A 19,538-nucleotide genomic window follows, 5' to 3' on the forward strand; every position below is an offset into this window, starting at 1 on the left:
AGAAAAACCGTGTTACAAAGCAGTTTTTTTTTAAGACGATACCCAGCCACCACATTTTTTCCTCTGAGTAACCTACTCATCTTTGAGGTAAGTGCTTGCCGTGTGTCGCATCACAGTCTGAAGTGTTGCTGCAGAACCGCATATTGCCTTCATGTTTATGCCATTGCAGCAGAAAATTCTCCATAAAGCTAATGAAAAAAAAGAAATTTCGCCAACATACTTCTTTGAGACAACTGCTAAATGGGTGCTGAAGCCCAGTGAACATTGTAATTGAGGCCCTTTGACTTGAATGTTCTTTGTAGGTATTTTGCAAAGGCAAGATAACAGCCCTAGCAGTGCTACTGGGATTGCAACTCTGCAAACGAGGCGGATTCTGTAGCACTGGGCTCTTGCTGGCAGTTTTTGAAATTCGCATTACTCGAAACTGCACTGTAAAAGCATAAAGAAAACGATGTCTTCCTCGGTAATTCATGACATGGAAACCACCACATGGCCAGTTTATCCATTGCCTTCAGGTTCAAGACATCTGCCAGTTTCTATACGGTAGCTTCAGATTGTTGCACTGGAAAATTACATTTCTCTTGAAGGCACTTTTTGAGCAGGAATTGCGCTTACCCTGGTTTTCGGGATTTATGTTTCGGGTGCACAAACTGGGTAATATCAGGCTTTGCTAACAAGAGGCCCTAAATATTCGCAAATTTGATTTATAATCTTCTCTTACTGTTGTGACCTATCTTTCCTCAAGCAGAACAGTGGTCTGAGCTAGGTGGCTGAGTGAATTTGCATCACCTGTTAATGTCAGATTATTTTTTTCGTTTCTCAGCTGCTGAGGGCCATTATTGCTAGAGGGGTATGTAAGGTGTGTACTGTAGACAGACAGGGAAATCGCTTAATTCAAACCAGCGGTATTTACAAACGCACTTCGCTCCCGTCAAAATCGCATATTTCAGTGCAACCAAGCTGCCGGTGATGTAAGCATACGCAACGGCCGTACAGCTTACCTGTCCTGATCGATGAAGCATGGCAATACAGCGCGCTGCATACGGCCATCGTAGAGAACCACTCGTCTACTACCCCTGTCACACGGTGCTTTCGAAGTGCAGTTTCTCCAGCTGCGCTCCTGTTTCTGCCACGACGTGGGACCAGTTTATCTTAGCATATGTGGGGCCTATCGAGTGGAAGCTATGAGGCGCCGCTGACAGTGCTGATGAGCGGTCGCATAAGAATGAAAAGACCCGTACCAACCCCTCTGGTCGGGCTCTCTTTATTCCGAACTCTGCGTCAAGAACTATTTTTCGGTCCCCTTACCCTTTGTTTCTAATCAGCATAGTTTGAACAAATTTTCGGTCACTTAATAGTTTGAAGTATCGAGGCGTCGAATGCCTGACCGTTGGTACGTGGCCATATATATATTTCCCACCCATGGTGTGCGCACAATTTGTCCCTAAACGTAATGATCGTTGGATATATTGTCTTCATCTTCAAAAGACTTGTCGAAAATCTCAAAATTTTATTATAGCGACAAATTTATATATGACTGCTCAAAGGGAGCACGGCTACAGAACCATCGCCGCGCTCACGTGTTCACTCTTGGCGCTCTGAATTCACTTCCAATAGATTGACCGAAACTTTCAGCTATAAAAGCGAGCACAAAACAACGAGAATTCACTGTGTGAGCGTGCGTTTGAAGAAGAATCGCGCATAAAAGGTAATTTTACCACTAAACGTACTGATCATAGTGCTTGCATGCGGCACAGCGAAACGGTGATATCGATATGAGATGGAATTCCGCATCTGGCGCTTCTAGCCCTCGCAGTGAAAAGAGGCAGGATTAAATTTTCCCTTTGCAAAACAAACATCTAGTAGAACCCGCTGCTACGTTCGCGGTTGCTGCGTTTTTCCCGGTACGCTTTTTTTTTCATATGAGCCAGGCAGTCCAGCTGCCACAGAAGCCCCTACAACTGAAACTCGATCGCCTATATCTGTTACATAATGCAATTGTTGCATAATTCCCTTGTCGTACGACGCGAAAGTCATCTCACGATGGTAGTTTATACCGTCCCGGAATTCGTTCAATGCGCGTGTAATGGCGACGCCGGCCAGAAAAAGCGATACTATACACGTGCTCTATATAGGCACTTGTGCGCCGCTGCGTTCGGCGACTTCTGGAAGCACCCAGGCCAACGCCAGCACACTTACAGACCATGTGATTTTTTGTGCGTCTGTTGGCACAGTTACATCGACGATGCGACGCTAGCGCGAACGACAGCACAAAAACGAAACTATGCCGCGGCAGACTGCACAAACAGCGCTGTATGAAATGCGCTTGCGCGGGTTCGCTCCGACAATTTTGTTTCTGCCATCCGCTTTATTCTTGTCGCCTGCACCTTAAAATACAGAATTTCTAGATTCCAATATAGCGATGATTCTATGGGATTTTTAATGTGGCCACCGCGATAACAGCGAAGAAGCGCGCGCGTACAGCATCTTCGCACGCTCCAGGCATGCTCCCTCTTCATTGCTAAATACCTTCCACAGACAGCTGCTCAGGCTAACCGAGACTCGTCGCAGTGCGTTTCTGAAGGACGGTATTTGCTTATGTCAGCTTTGTCCCCCTTTCCCTTATATATCGTGTTCATTCTACTTGATCGCCATAGGATGTGCCCAGTGTTTCCCACAAATCATCTTGAATAACGTTGCCGTAGGCTCGCCTGATAACCAGAAATGCTAGCCATTGGGGCCTGTGTTCCTTTTCAGCAATCTCTATATAATGTGTCAATGAAAACATTGTCCTAGCTCCAACCTCCTCTGTTTCCGGAACCCATTGTGTAGCTCCCCTAGCACCCCCTCGTTCTCCATCCAAGCCTGCAGTCTGTCCTTTATAATCTGCATCACCACTTTATAAACCACACACTTCACTGTTATGGGACGGTATTTGCTTATGTCAGCTTTGTCCCCTTTTCCCCTATATATCAAGTTCATTCTGCTTGATCGCCATTCATCCACTATATATCATTTTGTTCACTAACTCTATTAATGTTTGCTTGGATTTTGGTCCTAACTTCTTTATTAACATAATCGGAATACCATCTGGTCCTGTCGACGTGCCACTAGCAGCCTTCTTCTCTTGTCGTAACGCGAGCGCTTGGTTGCGCTCTGTGGAGGGCCACTGCGTCCGACACGGCCGCGCATAGAAGCGAAGTGGCAGATGACGCAAAGCGCCACGCCCAGGTCCAACTTCTGCCCCACTCGACTGCGATGAATGGCCGTGTCGGACGCAGTGGCCCTTCAGAGTGCAGCCACGCACTCGCGTGTTCAGGGTGGACGACCCTGTACGCATGGGACCGCTGCTCGCTTCGACCGACGGAGGCGTCGGGGACTGCAGAACCACCGTGCGTGATGCTATTTCTGACCATTGCCACACGTTGTAGAGAATTCACATTACTAACTTGCCTATACTCTGCGCAAATCAAGACGAAAGCTCGGAACGGATGAGCGCACATATGCCCACTCTAACAACCCATATATTACGCGAAATGAAAGCGTATTTTCATGCGGTCAATTACGACAAGATTTTCCTGAGAAAGCTTCGAAAAGACTCATTTTTCTGGAGCGCCTTCGAAGGCACAGGCACTACACAAGTACGAGCACACAAACCACACAAGCGTCCTTTCACAACGAATGTGCCACACCACACGTCCAGAGCATCCAGAGGCCGACCAAACAAGCAATCGATGTAAAACGCCCGCGCCCGCACGACTGCGATCCACAAATCACAAATGACGCCAAGCCAATCTATAATCCATCGGTGAAAATAACGCTTTCGTTAGGCCGGCGTTATTTCGACCAGGTGAAAATAACGGAAAGCCAAGCCAAGTCATTATTCCGACCTGGTCGTAATAACGGAAGCGTTATTTTCACCCATCGATTATAGATTGGCTTGGCGTCATTTGGGATTTGTGGATCGCGGTCGTGCGGGCGCGGGCGTTTTGCATCGCTTGCTTGTTTGGTCGGCCTCTGGATGCTCTGGACGTGTGGTGTGGCACATTCGTTGTGAAAGGACGCTTGTGTGGTTTGTGGGCTCGCACTTGTATAGTGCCTGTGCCTTAGAAGGCGCTCCAGGAAAATGAAAGTCTTTTCGAAGCTTTCTCAAGAAAATCTTGTCGTAATTGACCGTATGAAAATACGCTTTCATTTCACGTAATTTATGGGTTGTTCGAGTGGGCATATGTGCGCTCATAAGTTCCGAGCTTTCATCCTTGATTTGCGCAGAGTATAGGCAAGTTAGTAATGTGAATTGTTTACAACGTGATCAGGCACGGCGGTTCCGCAGTCCCCGAGTCATTCGTCGGTCGAAGCGAGCAGCGGTCCCATACGTACAGGGTCGTCCACCCTGAACACGCGAGTGCGTGGCTGCACTCACTGGAGGGCCACTGCGTCCGACACGGCCACTCATCGCAGCCGAGTGGCGCTGCAATGGCATAAACAGGAAGGCAATATGCAGTTCTGCAGCAACACTTCAGACTGTGATGCGACACATGGCAAGCACTTACCTCAAAGATGAGTAGGTTGCTCAGAGGAAACAATGTGGTGGCTGGGTATGGCCTTAAAAAAAAACTGCTTTGTAACACGGTTTTTCTACACGGCCAACGAAGTTGTTACTCATTTATTCACACGCTTCATCAATTACTGACAAGGCGTGTCGATAGGAACACTTTATTTGGCAAGGAAGTCCTGGCCGACGTGGGCCTAATGCGACTCTGCCTGTAGGCCAAGGTGCAGACTTGTTGGCACAACCTTGAGCCAATAGACTGGAACGGGGAATAGGGGCCATGGACCAGAGATTGCCGCGCCATGCAAGGTCGGCTGCTGCAGTCCCTCCACTAGTGTCGGTCATACACAGGGTTGGATGCCATGAAAAGAGAAAAAAGTATGCAAGCTCAGAACAATAAAATGCAACTAATAAACCACTAAGAGAAACCCACAAATACACAAAAAATGGAATGCATATGAGGGAAAAAACAAAAAGGAGATCTCCCAACAAGCTACAGCAGCAGCCCACGCACTCCTGTAGTGGTTTTGCGTATGGACATTAGAAAGATCATTAAAAAAAAGAATAAAAAGAACATTGTTCAAGATGTGCCAGAGAAACCACACACAAAAAGAAGTGTGTACAAGGCACAGACCAAGAATGAATAAAAACAGTCAAGACAAACAACGAAAGGGTTTCTGAAAGGCTTCTGACGCTGGCACACAGGAGCTCACAAGCTCCATATGCTAAACCAAAAACCTTAAAGGAGCGGAGACATCAAATTTTTGGTTGGAGTGTTCTTAGTTTCAAGCATTGCATACTCCCACCCAGCGCGTGATACGTGCTCCGCAATTTACATATGAACATTAAATATTACCGCATTATTTATACTGAGCGATTTCGGTTTCTGATTGTCGGGGTGCATTACGTCGTCACTCCCGAGGAAGAGCAGCAACCCTGGTCATGTGGGTTCCAAAAGTAATGACACAGGGACCGCTGCATCGTCTGCTCTCGTACACATGGTGTGCATATCAGGGCCTTTCGAAATGCCGGCCAGTACTGCGATATGCTTTATTTTCAAGTAGTTCAAATTATAAAACATTTGAAATTACAATACAAACATGTTTCCACAAAATGCAGTGATGAAAAGAAACATATCATACAAATATTTCTTTCCTCTTCATAATTTATCGCATCCTAAAGCTTACTGAGCGTCTCAATGAATGAGGGAAAATCATGTAGAATGGTACAATTAGCCTGAGCCATAACTGTGTTCAGGAAAAAACATGACAGCTTGACTTTGTAAGCTGCCGAACGACAATCTTTCGGCCTTTCATTTCTCAGCCTTTTGGCGAAGATCATAGCACCGAAGCGCTACCTTGTGGCAGAGCATCCGCCTCACATTCGAAAGGTGCTGTGTTCGATTCCCAGTGCCGCCGGGTGCCCACCGGTTTTAAGATTTCCCCGCCATGGTGCTCGGCTCATATAGGGCGAGATGTTTGGGAGAATGGTCTTCAACCAAACCGTCGCCTTGACGGATCAGAGATAAGTTCCGCCGTCAAGCAACCCTAAACCCACCTCGTGCGGTAGAAGCCCATCTTTTTTTTAACCAATCATGCACACCTGCCGATGCGTGTGCGCCAGCCACAACGGTAGCAAGCAAATACCGCTGCACTTTGCTCGAAGACGGTTTGTGAGCGGAGAGAGCTATGGCACATCTCTCTTGACGCTAGAGAAGTGAACGTTGAACTAAGTTTCGTAACTGGCACAAGGCGAGAGTTTTGGACTGCGGGTTTTGACCACGCGGAGACGTTTTTGTGCCCGCATTTGACGGGAATTTTGAGGCGCAGGCTATCCTTCCCACGCAGTGCACCCCTGGAGAGCCGAGCACTAGGCCGGGGGACCGCCTGTTCTTATTGGATTAATTGGCTAGTGGACCGGAGGCCGCGGGAATCGTACCCACGACCTGCCGTAGCCGAGATGAGCACTCAAGCACGATGCCGCGGCTGCGGTGGAGATGCTCGTCACAGTTCAGACACTGAAAAGGCGCATGACGTGATGTGGCATTGTTGAGAAAGATTAATGACACAAAAAATCGATGAACAGCAGCTTAAGCTACAACAAGAGTGAGAGCATTAACAAGACGACCTCTTCTACACTTTCTTGTGACACCTCCAGCTGTGGAATGCTGCCCCAGATGCAGCATTCTTAACAGGACATGGCCCACTTAACTCTTGTGTATGGGTTTCACCACACTGGAATCCCTGGCCGTAACGGACCCACAGATGCTGGCACATTTCAACTAGGAATCTGTGCCGAAATTTCAGCAGCTTGTTTTCCTTCTCACTGGACGAAAAGTGCCTGACTGATCCGGACTCTTAGATTTGGAAGTTTGTTAAAATTATGCTAACAAGTTTTTGCTTTCTTTTAATGGTTCATAAGAGTGGTGGCCATATGTGCTGACATACATGTGCTTTCACAAAAGAAACAAACAACTCTACTTTGAGAAAATTCTGGAAAATTTCTAAACGGAACACTCTGCATGCTTTCAGGGACTCCATACACTGTTCATTGTACTGCAAAAGAATATTTCAGGCTTTCAAGAAGGAACCCTTGAACAAGAGGGCTGACAAGGGTTGGTTTGCTCATCACTGAGAAGCACTGCCTTTCCAATGAAGGCCCGCTCTGGCATCCCTTTCGATAGCAGCAATGCCACAGGACAAGCAGCAAGCATTTCCACAAAAAGTAACAGCTTTTTACGACCTCGTCATCACAGCTCGAACCGCAGAGAAACTAGCCTCTGTTTGTTTCTGCAATAGCCTACAAGATTGACGAGGCCTGAGAGCAAGATTTACAGATCGATTTTGATGCCACACCGGGGTGGCGTGGCACCTCGCATCAGTATACTGAAAGTGCATGAATTGTGCACATTCCTATGACTGCGACTTATTCCACAGAAAATACTTTTGAACGTAGCTGTGTCTATTCATATGCACCAGACCAAACTTAAAGGGACACTGAGGAGAAATTGAAGTTGGCTTGTATCGATAGAATACCAGCTCCTGATCACAAAATCGCCGCTCTTACTGAAAACAAAGCTCTTGTAAGGTAGAAAATAGCAGGAACCAAAATACAGGTATCGCCACCACAGGCCAATCTCGCAAGTACAAGCGTGGTGACACCATAGGACAAGAGACGCCACCTTGAAGGAATTTTCCATCCTACTTGGTTTCGCGAATCTCTGAGGCTGACAAAGGTAGGTTGCGCAGATCAATATTGAAGTAAGTTTTGTTTTAAAACCAATAGTGCACTTTTATCACACAAGGAAGGCAGGCAAAAGACAACCTGAATGTTGGAAGCAAAGAAAACGGATGCCTGGCGGCGCCACAGGCGGCCAGGAGAGTTTCGATTTGTTATGGCGCTTCGCGTCTATGAGCTTTGCATGCCCCGTGGTTTTGTTTTTGACGCGCTTCGATTTACAAGCGCCGAACAGCAGAGGAACTCCAAGTGCCGCTTCAAGTGCTAGTTAACCTTTGAAGGAGCCTGTTAAGGCTTGTCAGATGATCGCCACGGTCAATGAAAAGCTATGATGGCACGATGGTCGGTGATCGTACAAGGCAGCACTTGTGTATTTGCACGCTTGCCCGGCGAAACATTCCCGGCTGTGCCAGTCAACTTCAAACTACTTAACAGAAATCGTTTATTAGGGACGGGAGACACGGTACAAGGCAGTTCAGAAAAATTGCTGATGGCCTAGCTCTGTTAGGCCAGGATATACCTAGCGAAAGCGCGGAGATTTCTGCATCAGAAGAGTGCATTCACTAGATGCGCCTTTATTGACGGCTGTAACTTGAGCCGTCGTGGCGGAGCGGTAGCGTTTCTGTCTCAAACGCCGAAGGCCCTGGTTCGATTCCGAACCTCGGCACTGGACTTCTTTTCTTTTATTTAGTGAGTGGGCGGGGGGTTTCAGTGGCTCCCATGGATGCCGCCGCTGAATACGTTGGTTAGCGATTAAGCGCAGGCTCTGTCAAGGCGCGTTTATGCTGCGGCGAGGCAGACCTCTGCGTTAATTTCAGTACGTCCTTTTCCGAGACTTGACCACTTTCTTGATGGTATCCCTAACAACTGCCCGATTTTTCCAGGTAAACGAAATTCCTTTTGACAATTCAAGGTTGCTAGACACCCTTTAAAACCGTCACAGCCCTTCAAAGAAATACAGTAGAACCTTGCTGTTCTGTTCTTGGTTCGTGTAATCTGCAGTATCACAAAACCAAAAATTGCGCGTGTTGTGCTATTTTTATTCACAATACAAATCCTGGAAAATTTTTTGAAACAATTTTCTGGTATACATGTCCATAATTTTGCCAAATTCTGACCACATGAGCCATTCAGAGACCAAGAGAAAATGCCAGCCAAGCTAGTCATCATCTTTGGATGCTTTGCCCACATGCAACTGAGCACTGCGGAGAAGACGCCGCTGCTGCCCTGCACAAAGACAAGGACACAAAGCATCTTAAGAGCAGCTGCGGCTCTTCCACAATGCACAATTGTAACGGGACAAAGTATCTGAGAACGGTAAGAAATAGTTGACGGACTGGACATGCCATGAAACTTCACCCCCATGGAAAACAAAAATATGAAAACAACTTGCAAGCGCTAGCAAAGGAACTTTTCAAAATTTGTGCCAGCACATTCACAAAAGTTTTATTGAAGTGAAAGTGCCAATAAATGCCAGGGACTAGGAAATGGCGCCAAACCTGGACATAGAGACAGTCACGTGCAGACCAGCAAAAAAATTTTTCATAGGGGCTAATTCAAGCTTATTGCTAAAACATTGCATTCATAACATCAAAAAAAAAAACATGAAGGGGGAAGCTTTGCCTTAAAAATGCAAAAGGCGTTGTTTCGTACCATTTGCAAAAGCTATCATGTCAGGATTTCGCATTCATTGAAAAGCAGTGTGCAATCACCTTGAAATCAGTGTGTGGCAGATTAGCCAGCAATTAAATTACTGTAATAAAATTACAGTAATTAAATTACTTTTCTCAGTAATTTTTAATGTAATTTATTACTTTTGTGGCCTGGCAATTTAGTAATGTAATGAACTACCTTCAAGCAGTAATTTCACGGAAAAGTAATTAATTACTGGCGATATTACTTTTGCTGCATACCGAGTCCATGCTTCTCCTCGTATCTGCCATGCTTTGGCCTCGCGTTTGGGAGATGAGCATATACAAAGCAAAGATGCAGTTTATGGGGGTTTAACGTCCCAAAGCAATCGACTATGGCTATGAGGGATGCCATAGTGAAGGGCTCCGGGAATTTTGATCACCTGGGGTTCTTTAACGTGCACTGACATCGCACAGTACATGGACCTATAGCATTTCGCCTCTCCCGAAATGAGCCTGCCGCAGACGGGATGAAACCAGAATTACGGACACACTAGAGACTACTTTCATGCTTTGAAGGCGAAAAACATTCACTTTTTAATTTATATTGTTTCCTTCCTTTCTAATGACACACATACTCATTAGCTTATTGTCATAGGGCAACACATACATTAAATGAATCATTACTTGCCAAGAAACAATGCGGTTTTGTGGCCGATGGGTTGTGTGATCACCTCGTAATTTGAAGGCCCTGGGTTCAATTCTCTGCACCCTTGGAAGAAATTTTTCTCTTTGCTGACGATGTCATTGGGGGTTATGGACCACTTTTCCTGGACATCGACAACCACGCCGGGTATCGATGTTAATGTGCCACTTAAGGCTTGTGCCTTAAAAGCGTGCAAGTAGTAATAGCCAGCAGCCCAGGGAAGCATGCGGACGAGAGGTGCGCGCAGGCATCAGCACTGCCTTGGTGAAGAGTCTGCATATCAGTCACAGGACTGCTACGCATCTCCCTGCACTGCATAAGGTCTCACACACAAACGCACTGCATGGCCACCAGGAGAGATCGATGACCAAGGTATGCCATATGGCACCTTCACGCAGACGCACTGCGAGTGCTTGAGCAAGTACTTTGACGTCTTTGAGTACTTTGACACTGACAAAATGTCAAAAAAAAGTTGGCCACGAGTTGTCGGGTTTTTGTGGCCTCACCTGAGGCCGTATTTCTAACTCAAGGGCAAGATAGGCAACTGCGTCCCAGCGACATGCAATGTATTTCCACCAACTTGCCTCCAGAACAAATCAATTGAACAGCAGAATGGCAGCTTCTCGAGCGCCTGTGCACTTCTGGGATGATGCGTGGATAAGCAGTCACTGCACTCCCGCTATTTACGCGGATGACAATTTCTTCAAAATCAGGATGGTGGGACCATATTAAACATTGAACAATGTACTTCTGATTGAAGAATGATATGACAAAGACCTCATCTACATCAGCAAAGCGGCAGTTCAAATTGACTAAAAAGGGGAAAAATTTCTGACGCCCATTTTCAAGCTCAGGGGCGGTGCAAACAAAAACAAAAAAAAAACCCTAGAAATTTTGCACAAACTATGGCCAATGCGCAACATTTAAGCATCGAAACGAAGTAATTTTCATTACTTAAGGCAGCTAATTGTAATGTAATGCCATTACTTTGAGACCAGTAATTTGTAATGTAATTACTTCTGTGATTTATAGGAAAGTAATTAGTAATGTAATTTAATTACTTTTCAAAAGTAATTTTGCCACGTATGGTGTGTGGTCAGCGGCTGCCTAGGGAACTTCTCAGTGTCCTTAAGTTCTTACGCAAACAATGACACACCACCCAGTTTCCTATTAGTGACAATGTCCATGAGAAAAAGGAATATTGTGACAAAGACGACGAAGCTGGCTGTGGTGCATTACAGAGCAGTCGCGCCAGGCCAACGGCCATTAAATTACAACTCTGCCATCGTTCATCGCGCCTCACTCTTTGGACGCCCACCACGTAACAATATTATACACCACACAGAATTTGCATTGGAGGGAATGGCCAAGAGCATTTTCCATTTGGTTTTATGCGTGCTAAAGGATTATAGACACGTAATTTTGGTGGCATGTTTTCTTCTCTACAACGATGCAGAAAATACTACTACGCATGAATCACCATGTGATATTTGCCCATGACCGCTGAATAATTTATAATTGAATTTTTTCTGTCACGCTATTTCAGTTTCAACAGCCGAACAATTGCTGTGATGTCAGAGTGCTTTTGTGTCGCGTGAGGCATCGAAAAACGCCCATATAATCGCTGCTTCATCGTTATGATTTACTGCACTGCCGAAGCCAGCCTTCCTGAAGAGCCGGAATGCCAACTAATGTGGAAGCAGCGATTATATTGCAGTTCTTTCATGCCTCACGTGACCTGTAAGTACACATTGGAGTCATAGTCCTCATTCGGCTGTTGAAACTGAGACTGAAACAGCACGAGAAAGAAATGCTATTATAAATTGTTTATTGGTTATAGGAGAATACCAGGTGGTAATTCAAGTATAACAACGCCTTACGCATCGTTACAAACAAAAAAACACGCACCCAAAAGTTAAGTGTCTATACTCCTTTAATTCTTTAGACCCATCATTCTGCTTACTGATCTTGCTTTGCAGTTCATCTGCTGAGCGAATTAGCTATATCACCTGAGAATTGCAGATTACTAAAATATTCTCCATTAACTCTTATCCCCACTTTTCCCAATCCAGGCCTCAGAATAGAGCAGGTATTCCTAAATACGTCCTGTTTACAGGAGGTATTTTGTTGCAGAGGGCGTATTGTGGAGACTCATTTTTTTTCTGCATGATTGGTGATGGATTAGACAATGCAGTCGAAGACTTCTTCAGCACAGTTTGGTATTGACACTGTTGCTTCCATCACTGGCAAAACACCATCCAATGAAAGTAACACCTACATGGAAGCTGAAGACAGCTAAACTTGTACTGTTGGAAAAAACTGCATGCGTGCTAGACACTTGCTTGTTCACTCAAATACGGCCTAATAGAGCAGCTGGTACACGGGACCTGGCTTACATACCTTCGAGGCTGCACTCGTAGCTATGTGATTAAAAGGTTTCGCCTGCACATTCTTTAAAATGCCTCAGGTATCATCTTTTACCAGGTCAACGGATATACTCAGGCTGCTTTCAGTTTGGGCATATTGTTACGTGGCAACCAGCCGAATTATAAGTGGTGATGAACGATGGCAGTGAGATCATTCTAATGGCCCCTCGCCTATAGCGCGACCTTTGTGTTCCCGCGCCGCTGCCAGCTTCGTCGTTTCACTGACACTACCCGGGGCTGCCGAGCGATCATCCCGATAGTGAATAGAAGAACACACCGACGGAGGGACGGCTCAGTGGAGATGGGTTCAGAGGAGGACGGTACAACACAAATGGCATGTGGGGAAGTGCTGGCTGCCACGATGAAAGTTATGTGTGAGTGAATCCTAGTCGATGAAGCGCTTGGGACACAGGTCACCAGTAGCCAACGAATGAAGCCCTTGAATGCACCGAATGGCATGGGCAGGGGGGTGGTGTCCTCACGTGTGGGCGGCGTCTCGGGTCGCGGCAGCGTTGTCATGTCAACGTGTCTTGTGGTCAGGGCGGGGGACGGGACTGCGGTGAGCGGCGAGGTCGATTGAAGTTCGGCGGGCTGGGGCACAGCGGGGCAAACCAGGTGCACACGGCCGATGATAACGGCAGGCAGAAGACTCCGAAGATCCAGGACCAGGATGGGGATGATACCCCGCATCTCACACCAAATGTTAAGTGGCGACCAGACGAATAATAAGCGGCGATGAATGATGGCAGTGAGGTGATTTTAATGGCCGCTCGCCTATAACGTGACTTTTCCGTTCCCGCACCACTACCAGCTTCGTCGTCTTCGTGACAATATTGCCGCTTTGCACAGCTTTTCCACAGTGCCACGAGGTATACCTTAACGAGGTTTTACTGTACCTGTGAGTACTAACGTTGCTGAATTTGATGCGCCTCAATGTGAAATCTGAACCAATTCATACACCTCCTGCAGTAAAGCCCATGATCCAACTGTAAAATTGAAGCCCTGATCTATTGCTATGCGATGCATTCAGAACAGGTGGTGCCCTTGATGGTCTCACAGATAACTTTGACCACAATGGCAACAAAGGCATCAAAGGTTGCTTCCAAACTATAGCTCTCCACCATTCGTGGCATGTTTTTCGCCGCTCTACTATCTTTCTCCACAGTGGCCCACTCATAACTCACCTCAGTTCTGACTGCGGGGCCAATCCAGCAAACAAGTCTTACGCAGTACTGTTCGGATAGACCTTATGGCCATGCCACTTCTCTAATTACACCCTACCACTTTCGCTTGGCCCCATGGCGACATTCCTAACAGAGGTGGGGGAAGGAGGAAGTTGGAGCACCATGAAAGCCAAATGTACAACAAGGACGTAGTGCAGTGGCCTCGCTCAAAGCTCATGCCCTGAGCTCAAACAGCACAGGTACTTCTGGTCGAGCTTACAACTTCGTCATGCCCGAGTTGACAGCTCACATCGAAATACACACATCGAAACAAAATTTTTAATTACACACGCCAACAATGCCACATCTATTAAGATACGGAAGATGGATGTTAAGCCATCTATGCTCTAACCAACCCAAAATTCTTACCACTGTCAAGTAGATGACCTCGATTCTCTTCGGCAATACATCCAGCTCATTACTGTTCACAGCTATGGTAAACTGTCATTTTTACCCCTCAGATTTTCTCATCAAGAGGCACAGGGGCAATTGGTTAACTGTCTGGTTCTTGGGACCAAGTGACATTAAGCAATCACTACAAGCACTGGACAAACACTCCCTGAAGGGGCCACTGAAAATCTTGCACCAAAGTTGCAAATTATTCTGTTTGAAAGGGCACTACTTTTTTTTTATTTATTTGTACCTCAAAGGCCCACAAGGGAGTATTACATGAGGGGTGGGCTGACATGTATTAGAACCTCCTGTCACAGAATTTTTTGAGAAAAGGCAAAATAGAGAGTTAAAAACATAACAGCGCGGAAAACAGGGACTTCAAGGGTAGAAAACACAGGACAAGTGCTTGTCCTGTGTTTTCTACCCTTGAAGTCCCCGTTTTCCATGCTGTTAATTTTTTAAATATGTATCACCAACTCGCCCGCCTTGCTATCGTGTAGAAGAGCTAAACTATTCATCCACATCTTTGAGGTTTTTTTGCTCCCATAATTCCTACTGCACTAGAAGCCGTGTGTTGGTGCTTGAAACTGAATGCCACACACCCATATGCATGCAGCAGACACCCTTTACCAGCATAGCACCACGCAAGATCATGTCAATGCCTCATTTGGGGGCAAGGGGTGCAAGCACACAGAACAGTAGGAACAAAACGCAAGCACTAATGTGTGAGCCATTCCTGTGCTCCGTCTTTTGGGCTACATGTCTCAAGATGAACAACCCCTTCCCCATTTTCCTCAAAAAGTGAAACTACAACGAACATCTACTGTTAACTTGTGAAAACAAAATGACAAGCATAGAAGGAAGAACATAAACATGTCTCGTCCTTGTGTTTCTTTGTATTCTTCAATTACGGGAACTACTTCCTCGTTCAGCTACCTGTCCTACCTACATTCGTCTGCGACTTCTCGCCTCTCGCCACTGCTTGTCTGTAGGGGCACAAACGTTGCCAGTTTCACAGCAGGAGGCCCACCTTCAAAATTATAACTTGCTAGATACGTGACAGCCTAGTTGCTTTGTTCACTATACAGGCAGGTTTTGTTCATTTGGGGTCTGCAGGTGAAAGCTGTTGTCTTAATAGTGAATGTTCCCACGATCCCTTTTTTTCTTCTTTCTGTGTAATAGCTAGGACAAAAAACTGTTGCCCACCCAATGCAATGGAAGTAGCCACATAATCATAAGGTCTCTTTCATTCGGCTGCAATTTCTGCACTAGTGCGGCACGAGTTCTAGGCTGGCCGAAATGAATGAAATGAAAGCCGAATTGCTGCACCGCAGCTGCGGTGCAGCAGTATGGCAATGTCCATGTGTAGGTTGAAGAACTGAAGTAGGTATGGCGCTAGTTATTTAATGAAATGATGACAGTTCTTTGTTGAAATGTCGATGGGGGTTTAAACGTCACAAAGTGTCTCAAGCTGTGAGGGATGTCATGGTGAAGGGCTCTGGAAATTTCGACCACCTGGGGTTCTTTATCATGCACTGACATCACAGTACACAGGCCTCTAGAATTTTGATGGAGGCAAAATTCTAGGGGCCCGTGTACTGTGCGATGTGAGTGCATGTTAATGGAGCATAGAGACCTAATATTGGTGGCATATTTTCTTCTTTATAATGAAGACACTACAATGCATGAATCACGATTTGGTATTCGCCTACGACCGCTAAATAATTCATAATCGAATTTTTCTGTCATGCTGTTTCGGTTTAAACAGCCGAATGAGAGCTGTGACGACAAGGAGAGGTTTTAGGTCATTAGAGGCATAGAAAAACTGCGATATAATTGCTGCTTTATCGTTTTTATTTACTGCACTGCTGAAGCCAGCCTTCCTCTAGAGGAGGAATGACAAAAAATGTAGAAGCACCAATTATATTGCAGTTTTTCACGCCTCACATGACCTACAACCTCTCTTTAAGGTCACAGTCATCGTTCAGCTGCTGAAACTGAAACATCACGAGAAAGAAATTCAGTTATAAATTATTTAGCAGCCATAGGAGCATACCACATGGTAATCCGTGTATAATAATGCCTTACACCTCATTACAAAAAAAGATTGGCTTGGTTTATGGGGGCTTAATGTCCCAAAGCGACTCAGGCTATGAGGGACACTGTAGTGAAGGGCTCCGGAAATTTCGACCACCTGGGGTTTTTTAACTTGCACTGACAGCGCACAGTACACGGGCCTCTAGAATTTCGCCTCCATCAAAATTCGACCCCCGCGGCCGGGATCGAACCCATGTCCTTCAGGTCAGCAGCTCCCTTAAAGAACACCAGGTGGTCAAAATTTCCGGAGCCATTCACTACAGCGTCCCTCATAGCCTGAGTTGCTTTAGGACATTAAACCCCCATAAACCATAACCTTTCAGCAAATAACTGTCATCATTTCATTAAATAACACGTGCCATACCTTCTCTGCTTCTTCGACCTACATATGGAAGAATTGAGTGACTGTGTGAGGCATCATAATGAAAACCTAAGCGATCAAGTCCAGTTGCATGGGCAGCATTTCAGCGCTAATTCGTAAGTAGCCTGTGTGTATACATGAAACAATTTTTTTTTCTGTGAAACGACGATTTCCTAGAGCAGGTTCATGGTAAGACTTCTTTGCGATTTGCTGCTTGAAAATTCTTCCAAGTGTTTCAGGATTTTGGTGGTCGTTGGCGTCGGCAGCATGCAGTTGGCTGCAATTTCGTGACAACAGCAAGGCTATCAATCGGGCCTGCACTCGACCATTCGTTTTGGAAGCGGACAGTGCCAAGCTGCATTTGAACCATCTGAACTGACACTGCATGCTACCGGCACCACCATGGAACTTCACAGAACTAGTGCAGAGAGTGCAGCCAAATCAAAGAAACCTATCATGACCACAATCTTAACAAAGTGGTAGTTTGGGCTTGTTGGTATAGCATATCAGAAGACATAGCGCATCACAACGGGACAAAGAAAAGGAGCACACAGGACGAGCACTTATCCTGTGTGCTCCTTTTCTCTGTCCCATTGTGCTGTACTATGTCTTTTTCTAATATCACCACAATGACCTGTCACACACTACAACAGTGCCTTGTGAGCTTTGTGCACCTCACAAGCTTCCAAACAGTCAAAGGAAATCATGCACATTGTCCACAGTGTTAATATCTTTAAGGCCTCTTTACAACATCAGCTGTAAAAAGGTCTTAAGATTAGAAGCCTTAAAAGGAAGCATGCTTTTCCAGTTGCCTCCATGATAGTTGGCCACCTAAGTCCAAACACCTCCCCACGTAAAACAGATGTTCGGTGCAGGTGGCACAGCACTCATTTTAAAATCATCACAGAAGGTGGAGGGCTCACCTTGTGGCGCCTTAAAGCCTTTGCTGCCTCAACATTTTAACGTCCCATTTGTTCAGCCTCTGCGCCAACAAGTGAACGCCGGACTCGAAGCAGGAATCGGGAAGGCCCGTGCATACCAGAAAACTGCCTGCAAGTTCTTCAAGTGCTGTCGTCTGAAATAAATATGAATTTAAAAGAAGAACATGTTTCCCTCTGCAGACACCAAAGCGTAATCGCTTATCTCGCCACAATTTTTGCACCTGTTTTAGAAAGCGAATTGTAACAAGAGCACACAATTGTAAAGTGCAATTAAGTCAACACTCAACAGACTTTCCCAGCCGCGGGGCCACAAAATATCGGACCGCGTACAAAACTCATCGCACAAACGGTTAGTTCAACTGACGACCGGCTTTATTAGTGGTTCAACTAGACTGTTGTCAAAAGTTTCCCGCCTTTTTTCGGGAGCACGCAAAAGCTGGCAATTATGCGTTACCATGAGTTACGTTGGGCTGGGCTGACAAAAGATATAAAAACACGCTCAGCGCTTGCTCTTTTCCGTAGACCTGCACAGAGCTTTTGAGCAGAACTTACGATAAAACAGATGTCTTTCCCTCCGGGCCTTCGGGTCCACTGGCGGGCAAGCGGGCTCCGTGCTAGTCCTGGGTTATCTGCTAACACAAAATATTCGGGCGCAAGGAAGTTGACAACGGAATGCTGAGTGTCAGATAACAGGCAATTGCTCAGTATGTTCATGCCAAAAGATAGAAAGAACAAATTACTCACGTGCAACACGATCTCACGCCCGTCCCGCCGACCGGCCTAAGGGACAAGCAATGCTCGGCTCGGCTCAAACATGGCTCAAACAGCAAAAAAAATTGGCGGACGTGACGTCTTTTCATCGAACCGGATGCGACGTCATGAGTTGAAATAACGCTTGCGTTATTTCGACCTGGTTGTAGCAGTCACTGCCCTTTCGTTATTACGACCAGGTCGAAATAACGATTTGGCTTGGCTTTCCGCTATTTTCACCTGGTCGAAATAACGCCGGCCGGCAAAGCGTACGCTTTGAGCTCGAGTGCATGAGTCGAGCGGCGCAGCGATGCTTGCTGCTCTGTGTGTCCCTGCTTGCAGTGGGGCTGCAATTCGCAAGTAGCGACCGGTGCAGCGCGCCGGCCGAGTTTTCGCACATGCATCGCCTGCTTTTTACTTCTGTCGCGAGTGTCACACTGCTGAGTGCTCCTTATCAGCACTTCAGAAAACAATGACACGCTTTGTTCTTCATGGCGTCGTGGGTATAGCATTAGCTTCGCATTCCACAGGTTCCTAGTTCGAATCCGCGTGGTCGAGTTTTTTTTTATTATTTTAGTTTTAAATAATCTCTCCCGTCTTGTTTACCCGCGAGCAACTGGATTTATTTTTCGAGCCATGCCTTTCTGACCCAGCAATAAGTTCCACTCAGTATGGGCTGCACTCAATCTAGGTTCATAATCAGGAGTGTTGAGTTTGTTTTACTATGATGGGATTTATTTAAGAGTGAAAAATGAAGCGTCCCGGCCCATGAATTTCGCATAGCAGGAAATGACAAGAGAAGAGTGAGAACGAGAAAGGGCCAAGTCGGCAGGAGGTCTCGCACGTTCTCTCGCATGACATGGGAGTTGGCGAACCATCGGCCAACTGCCGTCTTGTGGGAGACGTTCCGCCGACGCCGACAGTCGACCGACTGTTTTCGTCGGCGCAGTGTGACATAGAGCCAGACATCACGACGACATGGTTTGGCAAACCGAATTGGACGACTGTTGGCCTGTCTTTTGCACAGTTGTTGTTATTTTAATATGTAAACAACCTCCCCCACCCAACTACCTACAGTCAGCTGACTGCTAATGCAAAAGACATGCTTATCTATTCAATATATAAGTTGTGTGTGTGTGTGTGTGTCTGAATTGTGTATGCATTAAAAATTCACATTTTAGCACACTGCTGTCAAACACAAATTAATGCACATGAGAAATT

At 46.1% G+C, this 19,538-nt stretch overlaps 1 long non-coding RNA gene across 1 annotated transcript; it reads right to left on the bottom strand.

The window, feature by feature from the left end:
* Positions 1–4,830: 4,830 nt before the first annotated feature.
* Positions 4,831–18,389, bottom strand: LOC144116220 (uncharacterized). Its single transcript, XR_013311789.1, has 3 exons — positions 18,120–18,389; positions 17,550–17,701; positions 4,831–4,883 (listed from the first exon to the last, which is right to left on the bottom strand). It is a non-coding gene; the product is annotated as an uncharacterized LOC144116220 (long non-coding RNA).
* Positions 18,390–19,538: the final 1,149 nt, after the last annotated feature.

Source organism: Amblyomma americanum, chromosome 1, assembly GCF_052857255.1.
Source record: "Amblyomma americanum isolate KBUSLIRL-KWMA chromosome 1, ASM5285725v1, whole genome shotgun sequence".
NCBI lineage: Eukaryota > Metazoa > Arthropoda > Arachnida > Ixodida > Ixodidae > Amblyomma > Amblyomma americanum.